Here is a 23,960-nt window from a genome sequence, read left to right as displayed (position 1 = left end):
CCTGTGACTCAGGAGACTGAGGCAGGAGGATTGCAGGTTTGAAACCAGCCTGGGCAATTTAGTGAGACCTTTTCTGAAAATGAAAAAAAAAAAAATTAAAAGGACTGCAGATGTAGCTCAGTGGTAGAGCACCACTGGACTCAATCCCCATCACCTCAAAAAGGAAGAAGAAAAGAAATATTTTAGAGAGTAAGGCTGATATAAGGCAGAAAGTGTCATTCATAGCCACCCAATTGAAGAATTACGTGTTCATCAAAATATTTTGTTGTCTCATTTGTTGGCTTCATAATACATGTAGTGGGGAAGAATTTCAGTTTACAATCTCAGGTGTGCAAGAATTCTCCAATTCTTCATTCTTTTGGGTAGTGATGTTTTGCTTGTTTCTTTTTAATTTAATAAACATGGATTGAATCCAGAGTTGGGGGGCTGGGGAAGGCTTCTGATGAACAGTCCATTGTAGACACATTGCCATCTCCAGTGTTCATGCATTGCTCCCCTGCCCCTCAGGGAAATGGGGCAGGAGAAGGTATGCTGGGCTGGGAATCTCAGCAACCCCTCACTTGGGATCTCAACACCCCTCAGAGGCAGCTACGAGTCTATGATGTCCAGCAGACTGATTTTCTTTCTTTCTCCTTCCCCATAAAAGTGTGCTGCTCAGCCATCTGCCTTTGGAATCCTTCTTCTAGCCCAATGGTCTTCACATTTAAAAGTGCACATTCACCACCCGAAGAAGAACTTGTTGAAAGAGGTTCCTGGACCCCACCCTCGTAGATTCTGCTTCTGGAGATGGAAGTGGGGTGGGGCCTATTAACTCACTTCCAACAGTTCCCAGGCTCCCCTGAGGATCAGCTTTCTGTAACCCTGGTTGTGTCCACTGCAAAGGGGAGGGAGAACCTAGAACAGCTCCTGTTGTGCACTCTGCAAAGCTTTTGAGGCCGAGAGACACCAAACCCAGCGCTTGTTTGAACTGGGTGTGGGGTGACGTGGGCATGGAAGGGAGAACAAACAGATTTGTATTTCAAAGTAAATATTATTAGTTTGGAATTATGAAATTGGGTTCCACTAATGAAACATCACTGATCTGATTTTTGGTTTTTTTTTTTTTTTTTTGAGCAGCAAAGGCTATATTCAAAGCACAAAGTGGAACACTATTACATTTACCCCCTGTCAATTCCTACATTCCATTTCTATGGAAAAGTGGGCAAGAACATCTCCAAGCTGCTTCCTGCATAAAGAGGACAAAGTTGGGGGAAGTAACCCAAAGTCCTTGTTTTCTGTCAGGTGGGTTGTGGACAGTTAAGGGCACTTAGCATCAGAGCAGTTCAGAGGTCCACAGTGACTGATCTGAATTAAATGTAGACGATCTACCTAGTGGAATTTTGTTGAGACTTTTTGGAAAAAAAGAAGATTCTAAGTTGACTTAAAGCCCATTTTTCCTAAGCAGGGGACTTTCATGATAGCAGAGATTGCAACTTTTACATTTTTATACCTCAAAAAGCATAGCAGTGAATGATGGATGTGAGTGAGTCAATGAAAACTTATTAAAATAGAAAACATGTCTGCCTTCATGCAACGTATGTATAAAAATGGGCTTGAATGAATATCATGTAACTATTAATGGCTGTTTTGGGGCATTGGTACTACTCTGAACAAATAAAAAAATTGAATTGGGTTTTATTTCATAAATATTAAAAAATTTTGATTTTCTATCTCAGACATTTTCCTTAATGCATTTGTATAATTTTATTTACTAATAAAATGTTACATATGATGTGTCAAAATGCATTCTACTATTATGTATAACTAATTAGAACAAATTTTAAAAATGGCTAAAAAATAAAAATAAAATCTTACAAACCAATCTCAATGGATAGTTCTACAGAACCTTCCCAGTTCTGTTTGCTACATGTAGGTGTGTGTTGGGGGAGGAATTAGAGGGCAAAGGACACCTGAAAGTACAAGGAATACAACTTTCCTAGGCTGTTGTGAGTGTGTCAAGGACTATGAACCTTGATCTCCTCAATGGATTGGCACAGCACTGAGAAGCATCTGCCCCAGGGTAAACTTCTACTGGGTTATAGTCAAGCCAGAAAATCTAGGGTGGCACCTGAGAAGAAGGAATCTCTCTAGATTCATTTCAGTCTAGAATCTAGTCCCACCATGGCTCCAGAACGGACCAGATTGTAATATGGGTCAGGGTTGAATAGAGGCCCCTCCCTCATTTATGAAAGGGCCCACACACATGGCATGGAAGACACAAAGGGATAATCTGACAATGTTAGTCATTAGACCATAAACTGAGACATTATCAAATGTCCTTTTAAGGAGTTGAATCAAACTATAATCAGGTCCAAGCCTGGGCAACTGTTTTCACAGTAGCTGCCCCCCCACCCCTTCTTTTTTAAAACATACTGAAGCGGGCACCCCCTTTCTCCACAGAAAAGCCCTCTTTACCATGGCTGATTTTGGGACTATCAGCAAAAGAGGCTCTACAAAAGAGTCCAATGTAGATAAATTTCCTATTTTCATGTTTACTTGGCTACTAGCCGAGAAGATACCAGCACTCCAGGTGCTGGACACCCCCTTACTAGTTTTTCACAAACGTATCCAGTATAGTACTTTGAAGAAATGTGCAAACAAGGCCTCTGGCCTTGAGCTGGGCTTCACAGAGATGTCTACATTTTTAAGATAAGTTACAAATGGGCTCCATGGTAACAGCTGGCAGGGGAGGAAAGAAAGGGGAGAAGAAGCTCTTCCCTTCTCAGGTGTTGTCCTTGAAGGGTTAACTTGCCCAGAACAGTGAAAGAAAAAGCTGCTTTTATGTGAACTTCTGCAGACTGTGAACTTCTGAGCCCCTCCCCTTACATGTTGGGTATAAAACCCTGAAACTCTCTGAACTCGGGGTTCAGGGGATTGATTGATTACAGCAAAAGCTGTGCCCTCTGAGCCTGGCTGCAGCCAAATAATACTATTTCCTGCTGTTTTCGGTGCCTTGCCCTGTTTGTCCCTACAACAATACCAAGTACTCTTTAGTCTTTGGAACACTTTCAGCATTAAGAAATGATTAAGAACCTTGATTCTATTCTCCAGAAGTTCTCCATGATGAATTTCTAGAGAAAAATGTCTGCAGTTATTCCTGGGGGCTCTTATATGACTGCAATATCAATTACAATAGCCTTCCTTTGGATGCGTCAAGTTGCTCATGGTAGACTAGGTCATAGTCTTCTAAGAAAAGGAATATGAGCCACACATGTAATTTAAAATGTTTTCATAGCCACATTATAAAAGGAAAAATTAATTTTAATAATGCATTTTGTTCAGTCCAATATTTGCAAGATACTTCAACATGTTAACGATATTTTAAAAATTGAAATCATTTACATTTTTTTTTTCACACCAAGTCTTGGAGATTCAGTTGTGTGTTTTACACTTTCAGCAGATCTCCATTAGGACTAGCCACACTTCAAGTATTCGATACTCATGTGTGTCTTACTTCATGGTTGCAGGACAGGTAAACACAGGGGGATTTCCTAAAACATTGTGGTTATGTCTAATTAGAGCACATGCTTTGCTAATGGACTCTGAGTGTGCATTAATGTCCTCACACAAGGGGAAAAGATCTGTACTGACGACTCAGGCTTCTTCCTCAAGTACCAAAGATCTTAGTAGTTCCCAGGAGTTTCATATACCAAGTATCTCCTGCTTTCAAAATAGGATTCTCTAAGTGGATCCATTTGGCTTTACTGGCACTTGAAAATTTAGCTCTAATATATGAAAAAAAAAATGTGTACTAGAGGATGAAAAATTATGGAAATTTTAATAAATTGAATATTTAACTGAATGCTTGTATAAAACTTTTTTTTTTATCCTACAGGCTATGGCATCCTACAAACCCCCTAAATACAAAGATTTGTGGATGGTTGTGGAGAGCTCATAAACAAGGGTCATGATTTGTAAGTTCTTCAGGGCATCCCTCCCTATCATTAGGTCATCCAGTGATGGAAGTCTGTGTTTTGGATTAGCCCACCATAATGAGAAACTTCCATTTCCTCAAGTCTGTGAACTGTACTACTCATCTGGAAACAAGTCGTACATTTGTTGATTTATACTCATGTAATGAGGACATTAAAAAGAAAAGGCAAGCTTCTTCAACTGGACTTCATTTAATCCTATTTAGATAATCATTTGTAGCTTTAGAGGGGAACCTGAGAACAAAATAAATAAAAGATGGCATATAGCAAATACATCTGCCAATTTTCAATATGCAATCATCTCCTTAATTTTCAGTCAGTCTTTGGAAATATGTGTTTATGAGCAGGTAAACAGATACAGCTCCTTTATGCAGATAACTGTTACATTTGCATTGCTAAGAACTTGTTTGTTTCATCTAATTATCTAATTGGTTGGCATGTAATTACTCCTAATTTTCCCTTAAAATCCTTCTTATTTCTCTAAGGTCAGTAGTGATGTTCCCTCTTTCATTGCTGATTTAATAATCTGAGTTTTCAAAATAAATTGAAAAGGGCTGAGGGTGTAGCTGAGTGCTTGCCCAGCACGAGTGATGCCATGGGCTCCATCCCCAGCACCACAAAAAATAAACCAATAAAAACAGAAAAAGAATTCAGCTAAAGTTCTGTCAACTGGGTTTAGTCTTGGCAAAGAGCCAATTTGGGGTTTCATAGATTTTCTCTGGAGTGTTTATTCTCTGATGCACACTTATTTTCTCCTCTAGGCTTTGATTTGTCCTTCCTTCTGCTTGCTTTAGGTTTTGCTTGCTTTTCCTTTTCCACATTTTTAAAGATGAAGTTTAAGTTATCCATTTGAGATCTTCTTTTTAATAAAGGCAACTATGAATTTCTCTTTAAGCACTTCTTTAGCTGGTATTCCCTAATTTTTCCTCCTCCTCCTCCTCTCCTCCTCCTCCTCCTCCTCCTCCTCCTCCTCCTCCTCCTCCTCCTCCTCCTCCTTCTTCTTCTTCTTTCCTGATTAGTTGTACAAAACAAAGAATGAACTCTAATGTAAACTGCAAACTTTGGTAATAAGGATGTGTCAATGTAAGTTCATCGATTTTAATCACTGTTTCACTCTGATGGGGATGGTAATAATGGAGAAGGCTACCCATGTGTGAGTGCAAGGAGTACAGGGAGTATGGGAACTTTGTGTACCTTCTGCTCAATTTTGTTGCCAGCCTAAATCTGCTTTAAAAAAAAAAACAGTCTTAAATAATCTATTGGAAGGTACTGTGCACTGAGTAGCAGTGCTTACAGCTTGCCCTGTTGGCTGGCACCAATCAGTGAACTCTGGTTGGCCATGAGATGAGGAGGTTATTCCAGAATGGAAATCAAACTGTTGTTTCCTTTATCCAAAAAGTCTTGCTAGAAAAGGAAACGAATTCAGCTATATTGAACAGTGTACTTTAACAGTATGGACCATATTTGTATGAGGTGTTGTCTGAGGAGATACAAAAAGCAAGCTGACACAGGTGTATACCAATGACAGTAGCAGGGATAAGGCATACATATTTGTGTGACTTTCTACTAGCTAAATTGTAGTGAGTTCCCTAAGATGATCCAAACAATCAGGAGAGAGTTTCTGTGGTGAGCCATTCATGCATGGGCTGTGTGTGTGAGCTATGCACATTTGAGCATATGAGGGGATTGGTCTGGTGTTGCATGCTGATTGGGCCATGTGACGCAAATGTGCTTTTCCTCTCTCTCTGCCTGTGATCCTTCACAGCACCTGAGATGGATGTGACTTGCCAAGATGTCAATCAATCTGCTGACCGCAAGACATCACCAAACAAGACTCCACCCTTTGAAACCCTACCCTTTGCCTTATTTGGGTGAAATATTCCATCAAATTTCCTCTCCCCAATAAATAGGGGTGGGGGTGTTCAGGTGTGCTCACTCTCTTGCTCTTTCCAGCGCTGCCCAGCATGGAGCTGACCCTTGAGGTCACTGAGCTGTACTGCCCTCCTTCTTAGAAACTCATGTTCCTGTGCTGCGTGGTTTCTTCACCATTTTCTTAGTTATTGATACAGCCAGCTCCTTTGAACCCTGCACATCTCTCCAGCCTGGCCAGCTGGCGACAAATATCCAAATGAAAAAATTTTGTGCTTCTTCCTGCAAGCAGTGAATTGCAAGTAAACTTTGGTGGCTAGGATTTGGATGGAGTGCTAAGGGGTAAAGTGGAAAGGCATTGAGTTAGAATACTAAACAAACAAAAGTTCAAAAATAGGGAAATGAAGATTGTGTTTGGAGATTAATAAGTAGTCTATTTTGAATGGAAAATAAGATATACAAGCTAAATTGAATGCACTTTTTTGAGGCCATATTAGAAAGGGCTTGAATTCCATACCATGGAGTTCATCTTCCATGTGGTGCACATTAGGAATTTTTTTTCCAGTGCTGGGGATGAAACCTGTGTCCTAGACAAGTGCTTTACCACTGAGTCACATCTCCAGCCCATCCATTGGCATTTTTGAAGTAGCAGGTGACATGGTTCAACTGTGATCTGCAGAATGAACCTTATACCATTGAAGAGAAGCCATCTGAAGAGGAAGAGACAGGAGTGAAGGACTAGTTGGAATGGTATTTAAATGATAAGTGAGGGGCTGAACCAAATGGTGGCAGTAGGCTCTGAATAGCATGATGACATTTAAGGAGATAAGATGGAGGCAACACTTACAGGCCCTGAAAACTGTTCAAATATTAACAACAAGAGAAAGAAAGAGTGCCGGAAGGAGGATGGTGCAAACCAAGGTAGGGAAGGACAGGAAGAACTGGTTTGGTGGGAACATGATTTGGGCTTGGATCAGGCTTGAGGTGCTTGGCAAGCCATCCAGGTAGAAATCTGCGCAGACAATGTAAGTCAGCAGCCTGAGAGGCAGCTGAGCCCTAGAGGGGTCCTGACTTGAGAGGAAACAGTGAGAGAGGATTAGGGAGCCATGCGGGCTCAGAAGCTCAGCAAGAAAGACTAAGTAGTCGCTCTTCAAGTAAGAGAGAAGAGGTTTTTAGCCAAGAGTGAACCTTGGTGGTGTTAGGGAAGGGGGATGGAAGCATAAGAAAATGAATTAGAATCATTAAAAATGGCAGATACGTTGGGCATGATGGTGCACACCTGCAATCCCAGCTACTCAGGAGGCTGAGGCAGAAGAATTGAAAGTTGGAGGTGCCTGGGCAACTTAGGAAAACCCTATCTCCAAGTAAAAATAGAGGGCTGGGGATGGAGTTCAATGGTAAAGCACTTGCCTAGTATGTATGAGGCCCTGGGTTCTACCTCTAGTACTGCACAGGCACAGGTGCATGCACACACACACACACACACACATTGTATTAGTCAGTATACTCTATAGGAAAAGAATCAACAAGAAATATAATTATTAAAAGGCTTACGTGACCAGAAGCCGGATAGTCTACAATGGCCATCTGCAGACTGGAGAGCTGGAAGAACCAGTACCAGCACAGTCCAAGAGGCTGAAGCCTCAGAACAAGAGGGATCGCTGGTGCTACCCTAGTCTGAGACCTAAGCCTTTTGGAGAATCATTGTCAGAGTCTGCTTTGGAAGAGTGAAGAAGCAAGAATCTGATATTCTTAGATGATCACAGCAACAATCAAGAATCCATTGAAGAGGAATCGAGCTTGCATCTGCCGCTGATTCTTTGTTCTTCCAATTTTTATTCCATCCAAGCCATCATTCTATTGGTCGGTGCTGTCCACACCTAGGGAGAGTCTCCATTTTCGCTGGTTATCCCACATGCCAATCATTCCTAGACACAACCTCACGGACACACTCGTATCCTTCTTAATCCTTGGCATGGATTAATTCAATTTAGTTGACAGTTCAAATTAATCATTATACTCCCCCCCCACACACACAACCCACAGGTAAATGTTCAGGGAAGAAGACTCCAAAGAACACAGCTTCCTGGCATCCTGAGTGGGACAGGTTCAGAAGGCAATGGTGAACAATGCCATATGCTGTGAGACGCAGTATTGGCTGTACTGTAAAGGGCGATAACTATAAGCTACTTTAGGTGGGGGTGAGACAGAAGAAGTGACCCTAGAAGAAGGAGGTATATTTCTCTCTTTGATACAAGAAAAAAAGGAGGAAAAGGTAAGTATGGGCACTGAGACATTTTAATGGGTAGGGGCAGGAAACTAAAGGCCTTCTTGGCAGGTGATTTACTCTTGTGAATACCAGGTAAGGTTCCAAGAAACTACATGGGGCAGACATTGGGATCTGAGAATAGGGAAAGGGTTAAAACACCCGCCAGGAATGAGATGGGGTGGCCACTACAAATGGGTGAACAGACTTCTAAAGACCACCAAGAGCCCAACTGAATCTACAGCCAAGAAGTGCAGTCAGTCTAGTTGGTACCATTACCCTGTGAAGCAGAGAGCAGATAGTGGAATACCCCAAGACATTAAGTCCTCTATATATTTACATTTACAGTAGGCTCATACTTTGCTCATTATTGTATTCCAATACCAAGTACAATCATCACACTCATTCTTAAAATTTAGTGAACAAATGAATGGAACGTGCCGCAAGGTCAAAGTTCTCACTAACGGCTACCCTACAGCAGAGGACGATGACAGGAAGCAGTTTTGTTACTAAGGCTGAATTGGTGCTCTGGCAATGGTTGCCTTATCTCCACATGCTAGAAAGAAGGCACTGGGTGGGCAAGGTGGCACGTGCATGTAATCTCAGTGGCTAAGGAGGCTGAGGCAGGAGGATGGCAAGTTCAAAGCAACTTAGTGAGGCCCTAAGCAACTTAGGTTCTCAGTCCTCAGTGGTGAAGTGCCCCTGAGTTCGATTCCTCATAAAAGAGAGACAGAGAAAGAAAGAGGTGAGAGAAATAGGCGGGGGGTGGGGGGAGTGGGGGGGAGAGGCACTGGAGGAAGCTTGTGTCCCCCAACACCTGGCCCACAGAGCTCACTCACATGCATACCTGGCCTGTGCCATGAAGGAGATTCATAAACACTCCCACCTTCCTCTTCTTTGTCACCATGCTTACCTTGCAATCTTTATGCCTAGTTTAGCTTTCTGAGATGTAACAAGTATAATATCAAAGCCACATCATAGTTCACTACAAAGATTTTTATCTACTTTTAACACTAATAAATTGGTGTGATGGCTTATAAATGAGTCTTGTGAACAAATTCATGGGAAACCCTGATTCATGGGTGAGTTAATAAAACAAGCTCTGAAACTGCAAACCTGGGCATCAGCATCAGGATCAGAGGCAATTTACTGTAATTATCCTTCTTTCAGAAACTACCTTTCTACATCGCTAAGCCTGAAGTCAAGAAATACAGAATTTGGAGTGCACTTCCACTAGGAGTATCTTATAGTTTGGTAAAAGAACGGAGCTTCTGGTTAAAAAAAAAAAATTAAATTACAGACCCCCCCCCCACCAGGAAGACATAAGACAAAACCAATAATAATTTAAATGTTATACAAACATTTATAGTCTACAGACATAAATTATCAGAATTTCATGGTTTTGGTCAGAATATACTCTTAAGGATAGGTGACCTTGGACTTGTGATAGCCATTTGGACTGCCTCTCAGAGATCTCAAACTATGGGAGGTTTAATTGACCATAACTGCTGACTGGGAGTTTTAGTCAAGAATGCTAAGGAATTTTCCAGAAGACATGGACCTCTTCTGACCACCACCTTTGGTTTGAGGACTCTTTGGCCTTGTAGAATCTCTCTTAGATCATACACAGGTCTAGGACACCTCTAATCAGTCTCTCTTCCCTCTCTCCTTCACTTGGGGTCAGACTTGCATGGGGTCTCTCATTGTTCTCAGCCTTTTCCAGTTTCCTCCTCATTATCTCTCACAGGAATATTAGGATTACAACACTCATCTCATCTTGGAGTCTGCTTCTTGGAGGAACTGGACTGGCACAGAACTTTTGTATCAGAGCCCAGAGGCAAAGACAGGCTACATAGGCTGATGCGTTTGGGAATCAGCAAAACACCATTGACAACCAAGCAAATATGCCTGCAAACCTTTTTCCTCTTCCCTCTCACTGAGAAATGGTTAGTCCTAGAACAGTTGGCCAGAAGCAGAAACGGAAGACCTAAGTTGAGAACAAAAGGGCTATTCTGCCGACCTTGGGGGCCTGCTTCCTGAACTCCCTCTGAGACAGGGCGAGAGAGCTAGAGAGCAGCCACTGTTCAGCGCATCCTCAGTGCCCAGCAGGACCATGACCAAGTGCCCTCTGTCTTAGCAATCAACCCCTGACAGTTCTGCAGCGGGGAGAGGATCTGACAGTTTCCTTCTTTCTATTTAACAGATGAAGAGACAAAGGAGTGGTCTCTCTGAGTTAAGACACGGTTGAAGAGCATATTCCTAGGACCAGGCCCCTGAGCTAAATGTAGTGGGTGTCTTCTGGGTATGCCTGGTCAGGCTCTACTTTCTGTTTTTCTGACAAGAGCACCACCACTTTGTTTTCAAACACTGAATATGGTGTTGGTGGATGTCTGATTGATAAGGTTCTTCTTTGGGGCTGGGGTTGTGGCTCAGCGGTTGAGTGCTTGCCTCACATGTGTGAGACACTGGGTTCAGCACCACATAAAAATAAATAAACATTGGGCTGGGGATGTGGCTCAAGCGGTAGTGCGGTCGCCTGGCGTGCGTGCGGCCCGGGTTCGATCCTCAGCACCACATACAAACAAAGATGTTGTGTCTGCCGAAATCTAAAAAAAAAATAAATAAATAAATATTAGAAATTTCTCTCTCAAAAAAAAAATTTAAAAATAAATAAATAAACAAAATAAAGGTATTTGTTCATCTACAACTAAAAAAAAAAGGTTCTTCTTTTTTTTGCTCAAAAGGTTAGACAAGTGACTCATTAGTTAAAGCAAGGTGACTCACTCTCTCTCTTTCTCTCCACCTTCCTTCCCTCCCTGAAATAGAGCAGCACAAAAACAGAGATGGTTGGAGAAGATTCCTTTAGGATCCAGGACTCTGAAGGGGCCCTCCCTTGGCCAGCACCCTCCTCTGGCTCCTTGGTTTCTGTCCTCCAGAAGTAAGGAGCTGCAGCTTTCTTTTAAGTCTATGGCCATCCCCAAAGCCTTCTAAAATGTCCCTGTCTTTAGCTGACCAGAAGCAGTTTCCACTGGTTGTGTTGTATTCCACCTTTTCAGAGAATCCCTTAATACAAAACTAGACAGGGATGGCAAGTAGACACTGAGGTTTATCCCCCACAAGCGAGCGACTTTCTTTTTGACAGCACTGTCACATTCAGTGTCTCAACTGGATTTCTCAAGATCATCATCATCATAATCATGGGTGATGCTCGTCACTGCATAATTAAGGGCTGACACATAGTTGAGACCTGACTTGACTCAGCAATGCCATCCTGGGATCTCTGAAACCACCCTCCTCAAAGGGCTCGCCTTGACTCAGCTTATGATTTGGCATCCCCTACTTAAACCCTTCAGGACCTGGAGGTGAGGGCTCCTCTTCTGGGCCTCCATTTCCGTACCTGTTGGAGCCTGTCTCTTGATTGTTGCTCAAGCTTTTTTCTTTTTTTATGAGAAAATGTGGGTAGAAGATAGAACGTATGGACAGCTAGCATTAACGGGGTGCCAGAACCTGTTCTAAGTGATGAATGTATTCACCTTACTTCATTCTCATAACAACCTGTTGAAGTAGGCACTATGTTGGCCCATTTTACAGGTGAGAAAATTAAGGCTCTAAAAGATTTGAGAGATTTAATGGAGATCACATGGCTAGTGAGGGGCAGATCTGCCAACCTGCCACACATTCTTCTCTGTGACTGAGCCCCCATGAGGACTTGGGTCTGTTGTTGTTCACTGTGGTGTCTACTCTGTGCTGGGTATGAAGTAGATGCTCAGTAAATGTTAAAATAGATGAACAAACAAGTTAAATAAAGAGAAAAAGCAATAAATGATGAATAGGAGGGGGAAAGGAATTCAATTTTCTCCAAATCTTATTCTATGATTTTCCAGTTTTCTTGAAGCTCATGTGCATTCTCATTATTTCTTGAGTAGGCTCTTAGTGTTTTAATGAAATTTTGGAATCAGTCCCCATTTTTCCGGCTGATATGAAGATATGACTTCTGGATTTGCTTCATTTCTTTCAGGTAGAACCAATAACTAAGAATATTTAGATAAAGAGTGGGTTAATTTATTTTACTAGGGTTTAGATAAGAGAGAGTCTCAGGGTTGTTAAATGCTGTGTCACAGCCCACATTACTCGTTTCAATGGGGGAATTTTCTATGACCAATTCACTGGTGAAAAACCCATGGGAAAAACCCAAGAAAACTTTGTTTCTGATATGCTGGCATCCACTCAGAGGGAGCAAGCTGCAGAGCATGCCCAAAAGACAGCAGGAAATGAGAATCCTGGGCCAAACCTCCTGGGTGGAGAGATGGCACAGGAGATGGTTTACATCGATGCATGGACAATAGTCAAAGGTTGGCTAGATAGGCAGGCATCTGGAAGATAAAAGATTGACAAGGAGTCTGGGGGAGGAACGTGTGGGTAGACATCTTAGAACAGCCCCAAAGTTTGAAGATGTGAGTGTGTGCCGTGAATGCTGTCTGAAGAGCAGCTTCAATAGACCATAATGATCAGGGAACCAGTGACCGCATTCTGCAGGGGCCAGTCAGCCTCTTTCCCCAGGTGCCCCTGCCTTTGCCCCAGGAAGAGAGGGATGTGGATAACACACCGACTCCACAACCTGTACTTCCTCTCCCAAGGCTGATCCAGCTACTGTGACTGTGACTCCTGTGTATTGCATCTTCAAAGAACAGAGGTTGATGATGAGTCCCCAGTATGGCACCATTCCCAGGGGGACCAACGATCCACCATGTGGGCAGGTTTATCACAGGACACTGTCATTTGACCAATACGGCTCTTCATGCCTTTGGACCAAAACTCTGGGGTGATTGATCTTGATTGCCAAGGCAAAAAGGACTCCTGTAACACAAAGTGGGTTCAGAACACCTCGTAGTTAAATTTAATGAAAGACTATGGGAACCAATAAAAGTAAGACGGTAGAGGAACAAGACCTTTCAGGAATGAGGGTTTGGGCCACTCCTCTAGATAATGAACCTCGTTTGAACTGCTCATTAAAATTTAAAGGTTCATGGAATGAATGTGGAAGAGGAGAGTTATGAGCAACCAATATGGCCCTGTGGCCACCTGCGCAGCAAAAGACTCTAGTGGCTGTTATATTTTCTTCCTTTCTTCTTGTTTATATCTTGATTTGCATCAACTAAAAATCTCCCTGCTCCTTTTTTCATTGTTTTACAGAAGTGTGGGTGGTGGCAAACTTTGCAATTTGGAGTACTCTGGCAGGAATTAGTATCACAGAAAATGGGATACGATGGCTGATGGGACTTTTGGTTTCCCTTTTATGCAGAGACAGAGAGTGTCTTTGTTTGTGCAAAGTGTAATTGCATCTTGAAATTAGAAGCATGAGGTTTGTCATTGGATGGATGTTTAGATGTGTATTAAAGGGTATGTTCAGATGTAGAATAATCAAAGGTGTGGACTATGTCAATTGGTGACCAATTGTTTCTTACATCTACAATATGGCTCTTTTCTATTTGACTCTGTAATGTTAAGCTGGAAGCCTGCAAATTCTCTTGGAATATCAAATCGGAGGATCCCAGATTTTCCTGCTAGTCGACTTCCTGTTAACTGCTGCCAATAGGAGGCACTGACAGAAGAGCCAAAGGTAGGAAAAGAGGAGAAACTCTGTTTCTTTAGTAGGTGAAATTACATCGTCAAGGGGACCTGTATTCAAATTAACTATAATAAAACTCATAATCAGCTTTTTCAGATATTTGAGCCTTGTAATTGGAGTTTGCAACTGATTAAGAATTAGAAAAGCAAATTAAAAAGTGCTAAGAACACAAGCCAGTATATTATCCTTATCACTTACATCACTAATAGTTATCAGGCTTACCCTGGAAATTCTGACTGTTCTCTTTTAGTAAGACTTGGGAATATTATCCACCCTGTAGGTCATTGAGCATTCCTGGTTTATTAAAATGTGTAAAGAGAACATGCATTTTTTTTTATTAACGCAACATTGAGAGCCACTTTGATCTCTATTGAATTCCTCTGAAAGGACTTGAAGTCTTTGTTGGCATCAGAAAAGACAAAGAGTTGTGGGTATTTGGTATTTGGCCTCCTTTAGCTGAAACAATTGGTGTCTTTGTAGATTCATGTATTATTAATATTTGGTGAATAACTGTACATAAAGATACTGTACATAAAGATCTGTGAAAAGAAAACTTTAAAAATCATCTTCTTGGTTGCAGAATATTGTGAGAGTATTAAATGCTACTGAATTGCATACTTTAAAATGGTTAAATACTCTTGTGCAGGAGTTTTACTTTAATAAAAACATATTTTTAACGTACCCTATTCATATTGAAAAATTCATTTGACTGTAATTTCACCTACATTCAAGGATATTTAAAAGATTTTTAACCACCTGCTTCAGTGTATTTTTATGCCAAGAGCCACTTGATAGCTCTTAGATCTTGAGCAGTTTTTAATCTTCTGTGACGTTCATGATTTTTAATCACATAATAGCTGAAAAAAGATGTGAAGGACTCACTTGCCCTAGTTCCTTAACTACTTCAAAAGGATGAAAACAATCAACTGTGAAAAAATGCACAGAAGTCTCAAGATACTTTCTTATGAATGCCCCTCCCAATTTAAAAAAATTGTATGAAATTAGTAAAAGGGATTTGGGGAAAATATTAAATTCTGCAGAGATTTGTTAAGATAGTTATAATAAAATATTACATGAATGCAATATTTTGAAATTTGCTCAATATTTTTTTACTATTTTTGTATCTATATCTAGCAGATTGTTCTTTTTCCAAAATAAAGCTATTTAGAGGAAAATAGCATCTAATAGGATGGGCATTAGTTTTCTTCATATGTTGTTAAAGATTTTCTAATGTTTTCTTCATATGTTGTTAAAGATTTTTCTAATGTCTCTTTATGAGGACTATCATTTTAATAATTTAAATTAATGTGTATTAGCAAAATATATCTCTTGATTATTATATTTTACCTTTAGTGTAGATTTCAAGTTTCAAAATGTATAGTCCTTTTGATTTTGTTTTACCAAAAAATCTTATTTCCTTAGTAGTAATGACAGTTCATAGCAAGAAAAGCTCTTTTTATCATATGCAGGTGAGAAAGGATACATCATAATTTTATTTCTCCACATTTTTATTATGTAGTTCTCTGTCCTAAAAAAAAATAAATATGCATTTGTGAGTGTTTGAATATGAGGTGTCTTCAAACTGCTGTTGTGTTAATGAAGGAATGTTTGAAGATGAAGTGATTGGATTGTGAGAGTTGTAACCTAATCAGTCCGTTCTAGTTTAAATGAACTGGACTAAGTGGTAAATGTGGGCAGGTGGGGCATGGCTGGAGGAGGCGGGTCACTGGGGGTGTACCTCGGAGGGGTTGTTCTTCCTTGCATCTCTTTCTTCTCTGTCTCTGCTTCCTGACCCCACAATGAACTGAGCAGCGTTCCTCCATTGGCTCTTCTGCCATGACGTGCTGCCTCACCTGAGCCTAGAGCAATGGAGTCTACCATCCATGGACTGAGACCTCTGAAATTATAATCCCCCAAATAAACTTAGTTGTTCTTGTTGAGTAGTTTTGTCACAGTGACAAGAAGCTGTCTAAAATAGAAATTGATACCAGAAGTGGGGTCGTTGCTGTGACTAAAAATGACCATGCTGTTCAGAAGTCTTTGGAGATGGTTTGCAGGAGGAATTTGGGAAAATTTAGAGATGCAGACTGGACAAACTTTTAAATGTACTAAACACAGCTTAATGGGTGATTCTGGTGGGAGCTCAGTAGACCAAAATGCCATTAAGAATGCTGACCATGTTTTTTGAGGGCTCAAAGGGGAACAAGGACTCTATTGGAAATTGGACTAGAGGTCACACTCACGGTACATTCTGGCCAAGAACTTGTCTACATTTTTCTGTCCTGAGACTTTGCATGATGTTGAATTTAAAGCTGATGGACTAATTAATCTAGTGAAAAAAAACTGAAGGCAGCTCAGCCTTCTGTCAGTGGCATGAATATTGCTGGAAGATTTTAGCTGGTTTACCATAAGAATCTGGAGCAAAACAAACAAACAAAAAACCACAAACAAAGCTAAAGGATTTTTAAAACTTGCAGTTTGGCCATACATGTGAATGTAAGAATGGGGCCAAGGAAGTTGGACTTGTTTTTAAAGATTATAAACACTAAGGTGATGCTAAGTACTTTCCACAAAGACAATTGGAAAGATGCCTTGAGGTCATCTCAGGAATTTTCCAAACCACACCCACTTCAGGCTCAAATGTGTACTGTAGAAGGGAAAAATCCTTTGAGAAAAGACCATGGGTGTGTTCTGCTTGCACAGGAGGTCTTTTTTTTTTTTTTAAGAGAGAGAGAGAGAAATACTTATTTTTTAGTTTTCGGCGGACACAACATCTTTGTTTGTACGTGGTGCTGAGGATCGAACCCGGGCTGCACGCATGCCAGGCGAGCGCGCTACCACTTGAGCCACATCCCCAGCCCCAACACAGGAGGTCTTTAGAAGTTGTTTTACCATATTCAGCCACACAGATACTCAGAGACCACTGCAGCCATAATCCCCGGTACTCAGCCATAATCCCAGCCATAATCTCAGGTAATGCAGAAATCTGACAGCGGACCTTGGTGTCATGCATGTTGTGCTGCTTCTGCAGGATGGCAGAATGTTCCAGTCAAGGGGTCATAGAGTCTTCCATTGAGATTTCAAAGGAAGGCCTAGGAGGCCAGGCAAAGTATATCAGGGTCAGAATCCCTGCTGGTTGCCCCTGAAAGGAAAATTTGTAAAACTGCTGAAAGTGAAGCTGAAGCAGGAATGGAGAGCCCAGGAATTAAGAGATGCCAATAATGGTGGATTGTCCACTGAGAAAAGCTGCTGAGTGGAGAAAGTCAGTGCTCTGGGCTGTTTCTCAGCTCACCACTGCGATTGACCAGGCCACATGGATCCAATGTATAGTGGACAGAGTAAACATTCCCATTCCAAAATGGAGGGCAGAGGCATAGAAAGAAGGAGTGGGACCAAAACAAGACTAAAACCCAGCCAGGAAAACAGTTCTTGTGCCTCTGCATACAGCATCTAGAACACTGGCATCTCTTAATTCCTGGGCTCTCCCCATATGTAACTTGCTTTTGATATTTTCAGGGGCTCACAGCCAAGAGTTTGCCTTGAGTCTCAGAGGAGATATTGGACTTGGACTGGGAAATGCTGGAATTGCTAATTGCATGTGGGATCCTTGGAGGTGGACTAAGTACATTTTGCTTTGTGAGATGGGCTTAAGTTTTGGCCAGGAGTGGCCAGGAGTGGAATGTTATGGTTTAGATATGAGGTGTCCCCCAACCATTCCTGTGTTAATAGAGAAATGTTTGGAGATGAAGTGATTGGATTGCGAGAGCTGTAACCTAATCAATCCATGAGGCTGAATGGACTGAACTGGGTGGTAACTGAGGCAGGTGGGGCATGGTGGGAGGAGGTGAGTCATTGGAAGTGTGCCTTGGATGGAGCTGTTCTTTCCTGTGGTCCACTCTTTCTCTTTCCTGAGATCATCATGGGTAGCTTTCCTAAACTGGACCCTTTGGGCACAATGTGCTGCCTTACCTTGGGCCCAGAGTAATGGAGTTGGCCATGTATAGATTCATATTCCGAAATTATGAGCCCCAAATAAGTTTTTTTCCCCCTCTAAGCTGTTATTGTCAGGTGTTTTGGTCACAATAATGACAATGGGCTAAAACAGCACTATTCATTTGGCATTATTATTTTAAAATCTTCCCTAGCCACTTCATTTAATTGAATTGAGTAGGTCCAGCTCATTTATGTGAACTGAGCTGTTTATTTGGTACCAGGAATTGAACCCGGAGGTCCTTAGCCATTCAGCCACATCCTCATCCCTTTTTATTTTTTATGTAGAGATAGGGTCTTTCTAAGATGCTTAGGACCTTGCTAAGTTGCCAAGGCTGGCTTTGAATTTGAGATGCTCCTGCCTCAGACTTCCAAGCCTCTGGGATTACAGGCATGTATCACTGTGCATAGCAGGAGGTTTTTAAAAAATTGAATCCTAACTTTCAGCTTTTATTCATTTTTCCTGTGCACTAATTTGTCATCAGTGTATCCTGTATTAGCTTCGCATTGCTACGGTAACAAATTACCACAAACTCAGTGCCTTAAACCGCCCTAATTTATCATGTTACAGTTCTGAGAACAGACTTCTGGCAGAGTTCAAGGAGCTAGGGCTGAGGTGTCAGGGATTCTAGAGGAGATTCCTGTCCTTGCCTTCCCAGATTTCAGAAGCTGCCCACGTCCTTTGGCTCACATCCCTCTTCCATCTTGGAAGCCAGCCATGGCTGGTTCGGTCTTTCTCACGTTTCATTACTCAGATGTCTCTCTCTTTCACTTACAAGAATCCTTGTGATTACATTAGGCCCATCTGGATAATCCAGAATAATCTCCTCAACTCAAGAGTTTGAACACAAGCACACATGCAGGTTTCCTTTTGCCATGTGAAGTAACCTATTCACAGGTCCTGAGGATTAGAATGTAGACATCTTTGGGGAAATCCTTATCCTGCCTACCTCATGTATCAGTGGGTATAAATATAATAAAAACATAATCTTACAAAATATATCAACCACATGATTCCAATTATGTTAATTTTTAAAGCACATGAAACAATGCTACGTTGTGTACAGAGGTACATGCGTAGTTTGTGTAGGTATGAAAATAATCATGGGGACTACAGGGTATATGACAGGGTATATACCTGCCATCTGCTGGATAGTGGGGACCACTGGGAAGAAAAACAAGGGGGGGGGGGAGAAAAAAATGCCAGTTTAGTTCTTTAAAAAAAAAAAGATCTGATTGGACAAAGGAGAATGAAGGGAAGGGAGGGGGACTGCAATAGAAAACAGTAGAATGAACTGGACATCACTTTCCTATGTTCATATATGAATACACAACCAATGTAACTCCACATCATGTACAACCACAAGAATGGGAAGTTAGACTCCATGTATGTATGATATGTCAAAATGCATTCTACTGTCATGTAAAATTAAAAAGAACAAATAAAAATTAAATTTAAAAAATCTGAAGTCTCCGAATGCACAAGTAAAATCAAGAATTGATACATGGAATGGATTCAAACCAAAAAGCTTCTTCTCAGCAAAGGAAACAATCAATAACGTGAACAGAGAGCCTACAGAATGGGAGAAAATCTTTATCATGTGCACTTCAGATACAGCACTAATCTCCAGGATATATAAAGGACTCAAAAAACTTAACACCAGAAAAAAAAAAAAATAACCCAATCAATGAATGGGGTAAGGAACTGAACAGACACTTCACAGAAGAAGAAATACAATTGTTCAACAAACATGAAAAAGTGTTCAACATGTCTAGCAATTAGAGAAACGCAAATCAAAACTACATTAAGATTTCATCTCACTCCTGTCAGAATGGCGATCATCAAGAACACAGGCAGCAATAAATGTTGGTGAGGATGTGGGGAAAAGGGTACACTCACACATTGCTGGTGGGACTGCAAACTGGTGAAACCACTATGGAAAGCAGTATGGAGATTCCTCAGAAAACTGGGAATGGAACCACCATTTGACCCAACTGTCCCACTCCTCAGTTTATACCCAGGGGACTTAAAAATCAGAATATTACAGTAATGCAGCCACATCAATGTTTATAGCAGCACAATTCACAATAGTTAAACAGTGGAACTGACCTAGGTGTTCTTCAATAGATGAATGGATACAGAAAATGTGGCACATACATACAATGGAATATTACTCAGCTTTAAAGAAGAATGAAATTTTGGCATTTACCAGTAAATGGATGGAATTGGAGAATATCATGCTAAGAGAAATAAGCCAATCCCCCAAAACCAAAGACGGATATCAGGTGCTAATTCACAGTAAAGTGTGGGGGGGCACTAGAGAAGAATAGCATTCCCTTAGATTAGGTAGAGGTAAGTGAAGGGAGGGAAGGGGAGGGAATGTGGGGATAGGAAAGATAATAGAATGCAACAGACATTATTACTGTATGTATATATGACTACATAACCAATATGATTCTACAACATGTACACTCAGAAAAATGAGAAATTATATCCCATCTATGTATGATATATCAAAGGGCATAAATGCATTCTACTGCCATGTATACCTAATTTAAATTTTTTAAAAAAGAAAAAATAATAATTTACAGAAATCTGCACCCTTTCTTTTTTATTAAATTATTTATTTATTCTAATTTGCTATTCATGATGGCAGAATGCAATTCATTTCATATTACACATATAGAGCACAATTTTTCAAGTCACTGGCTGTATACAAAGTATTTCCATACCATTGGTGTCTTCATACATGAACTTAGGGTAATGATGTCTAACTCATTCCACCATCATTCCTACCCCCTGCCCCCCCCCCCCCCCGCCTTCCCCTTTGCCCTATCTAAAATTCCTCCATTCCTCCCATGCTCCCCCCCACCCACATGCCATGGCCATTATGAGTCAGCATCCTTATATCAGATAAAACATTCAGCCTCTGGTTTTTTGGGGATTGGCTAACTTCACTTAGTATTATATTCTCCAACTCCATCCATTTACCTGTAAATGCCATGATTTTATTCTCTTTTAATGCTGAGTAATGTTCCATTGTGTATATATACCAAATTTTCCCTATCCATTCTTCTACTGAAGGGCATCTGGGTTGGTTCCATAGTTTAGCTCTTGTGAATTGTGTTGCTATAAACATTGATGTGGCTGTGTCCCTGCAGTATGCTGTTTGTAAGTCCTTTGGGTATATAGACCAAGGAATGGGATAACTGGGTCAAATGGTGATTCCATTCCAAGTTTTCCAAGGAATCTCCGTACTGTTTTCCACATTGGCTGCACCAATTTGCAGTCCTGCCAGCAATGTGTGTGTGTGCATTTTTCCTCACATCCTTGCCAACACTTATTGTTGTTTGCATTCTTGATAGCTACTATTCCGATGGGAGTGAGATGAGACCTTAGTTTTGATTTGCATTTCTCTAATTGCTAGAGATGTAGAACATTCTTCATATGTTTGTTGATTGACTGCACATCCTCTTCTGCGAAGTGTCTGTTCAGTTCCTTGGCCCATTTATTAATTGGATTGTTTTTGTGTGTGTGTGTAGAGGTTTTTTAATGCTTTATATGTCCTAGAGATTGGTGTTCTATCTGATGTGTTTGTGGTAAAGATTTGCTCCCATTCTGTAGGTTCTCTATTCACCTCACTGATTGTTTCTTTTGCTTAGAAGAAGCTTTTTAGTTGGAATCCATTCCATTTATTGATTCTTGGTTCTAATTCTTGCACTATAGGAGTCTTATTAAGGGAGCTGGGGCCTAATCCGACAAGATGGAGATTTGGGCCTACTTTTTCTTCCATTAGGTACCCATTGACCTTTCTTGTGAAATCTTCTGGAGGATGACTATTGCCTAACCAACTCATGACTAGGAATAAATTTAATTAACACACTGATGATGAGTATTTAAAAATATATAAATGTGCCAGCTAGTTGGGAGGTTGAGACACACCTGGACAACTTATTGAGAGACCCTGTTTAAAAATAAAAAATAATAAAGGACTTGGGATGCAGCTCACTGATGGAGCACCTCTGGCTTCAGCCCCCAGTACCGTAAATACATAAATAAATACACACAAAGACACACACTTAAACAAAAATGGGGCAAAGGTGAAAGATCAAAGTACAAATTTATATGAATTACTAAGCAAAAACAAGGCAACTAAATTGTGGGAGAAAGAAACAAGAAAGAGGAAAACAGAATAAACTCATTGGTTACTGTAGACAATAGGTGAGCTTTAAAGGATACTGATTTTTAAAAATGAACCTGATGGTAAAAGTCAAAAAACAAAACAAAACAAAAAACAGGGGAGCCAAGTGCATTTTAAAATCACTTACTTCTAGCGTGAAGAAGTAATAGCCTGAATTTACTCTCTCACTCGAAACAACCCAAGCAAAGGTAAACTACGTGAAAAAAAAAAATTGTTTTGGGACGTTGCGCTTTAAGTAATGAAGGACAGTGATCCCTGAGAGGGGGAAAACAGATGAGGTGAGAACCGTGAGTGCACAGCTGATGGTCTGGAGAGTTTCCAGGTTGTGTTGCAAGGAGGGGGATCCCAGGTGGAGCAGGTAGAGCCAAGTCATTTACCTGAGCTGAGAAGAAAAAAACTGGAGTCCAGGGAGTAAAGATGGCCAGAGTTTGCAGGGGAAATTATCAGGGAGAAGAGAGCTATATGTCTGAATGTGTGGAGATGCAGATACACACATACTCAGCTCTAAAGATCTGAAAAGGATATTCAGCTAAGTATTGATCAGTGCATGCATATTAGGAAATTACTTCAGTCTATGAAATGAATCACCTGGAAGATTGAGTGGGAATAATCTTTGAGTCTCTCATAGGACTAGGCATTGTTCCTATACACACCAACCTAAAAACAAAACAAAACAAAACAAATACCATTCATATCATGGCACATTGAGTAGAGCATTCAGGAGGTTATTATTATGCCTCAAAAGATGAATATTAGCTTTACATTTTTAAAGACTGTTTGGAACCTTCTGATTAATCTTTTTTAAAAAGATTCAAAAGGATCAAACTGTTTCTATATAATTAAAGTGCATTACAGAACAAAGCTCAATAATGTTTATATTATTTAATATAATATAAATATTTATCTAATACCCAACAAGATTAAAATATCTATCATCTAATAAAACATTACTGGGCATGCAAAGGAACAGGTAAATATGACCCATACTGAAGGGGGAAATGAATCAACAGAAACAGACCCAGAAATGATACGATGATAGAATTAGTGGAAAAGAACAGTTAACATGAACTAGTTTATATATTCAAGAAGGAAGAGAAATAATTGAAAGTGTTACAATGCAAGAGGTAGAAGACAAATCTTGCCTATCCTCTGGGAAATTCTAGCCCCAACACCACACACACAAACACACGGCATTTTAAAAAGACAAAAATAAAAAAATTTAGAGATTAAAAAAAAATACAATGGATAGAATTAATAGCAGATTAGTCTCTAAAGAAAAAAAAAAGAGTTTAAACCCAAAGGTAACCGTCTGGTTGGGGCGGGGGGTGGAAACTTCCCAAATTCCAAGACACTTTTATTAAATAAGTAAATAATGCTTATGCTTATAGAAAAAGAGGCACAGCAAATAAAATACACATCATTGTGAAATATCATGTTCAAATTATACCAAACATATTGGTTACAGAAGTATGAGGTATCTTAACTCGCCTTCTTAAAAAAAAAAATACGATTTTCACTTTAGCCTACAGATGAGACTCGACTATATGCTGCAAACAAGAGACATACTTAAAACAAAATGATTCAGGAAAATTAATAGAGGATAGACAAAAGTATATCAAACTAGAGAAAAAATGGAAGAGAAATATAGAAAATGCCAAGATAGCTTTCTCCTTACATTTATTTACTCTTGGGGGTTATTAACAGACATTTTAGTTTTAAAATTGACCAATGAACACATAAAGTTGTTCTATATTTGTACATGGTACATTGCCATTGTTATGTGACAACAGACATAATAATTATAGCTATAACCTGGAGAATGGTTTTGATATGCCAGGCATTGTGCTAAACTGATGTTATTTAGTCTCACCTAATCTCATTTAATTTTTGTGACGAATTGATGGCAGCTATGTGTTATTATTTCCTGTCGCGTTCCCAGCGACTTAGACACTCAGGGATCACTCCAGGGGAACTGGGCTGTGTGAAATAACCACACAAGAGACAGAAATATCTTTTTCTTTGGGAGTGCTGTG

General features: G+C 40.4%; 1 long non-coding RNA gene across 1 annotated transcript in view; it reads left to right on the top strand.

Annotated features, from left to right (window-relative positions):
* LOC139701757 (uncharacterized) overlaps positions 1 to 21,467 on the top strand; it is a 240,145-nt gene extending 218,678 nt beyond the window's left edge. The window contains exon 7 of the long non-coding RNA XR_011704270.1: positions 21,453 to 21,467. This is a non-coding gene — a long non-coding RNA (uncharacterized lncRNA). The remainder of the gene's footprint in view (positions 1 to 21,452) is intronic.
* The last annotated feature ends 2,493 nt before the right edge of the window (positions 21,468 to 23,960 follow it).

The sequence above is a fragment of the Marmota flaviventris genome, chromosome 14 (genome assembly GCF_047511675.1).
Source record: "Marmota flaviventris isolate mMarFla1 chromosome 14, mMarFla1.hap1, whole genome shotgun sequence".
Taxonomy (NCBI): Eukaryota; Metazoa; Chordata; class Mammalia; order Rodentia; family Sciuridae; genus Marmota; species Marmota flaviventris.
The sequence above is the reverse complement of the archived record's forward strand: the minus strand, read 5'-3'. Positions and strand labels throughout refer to the sequence as shown.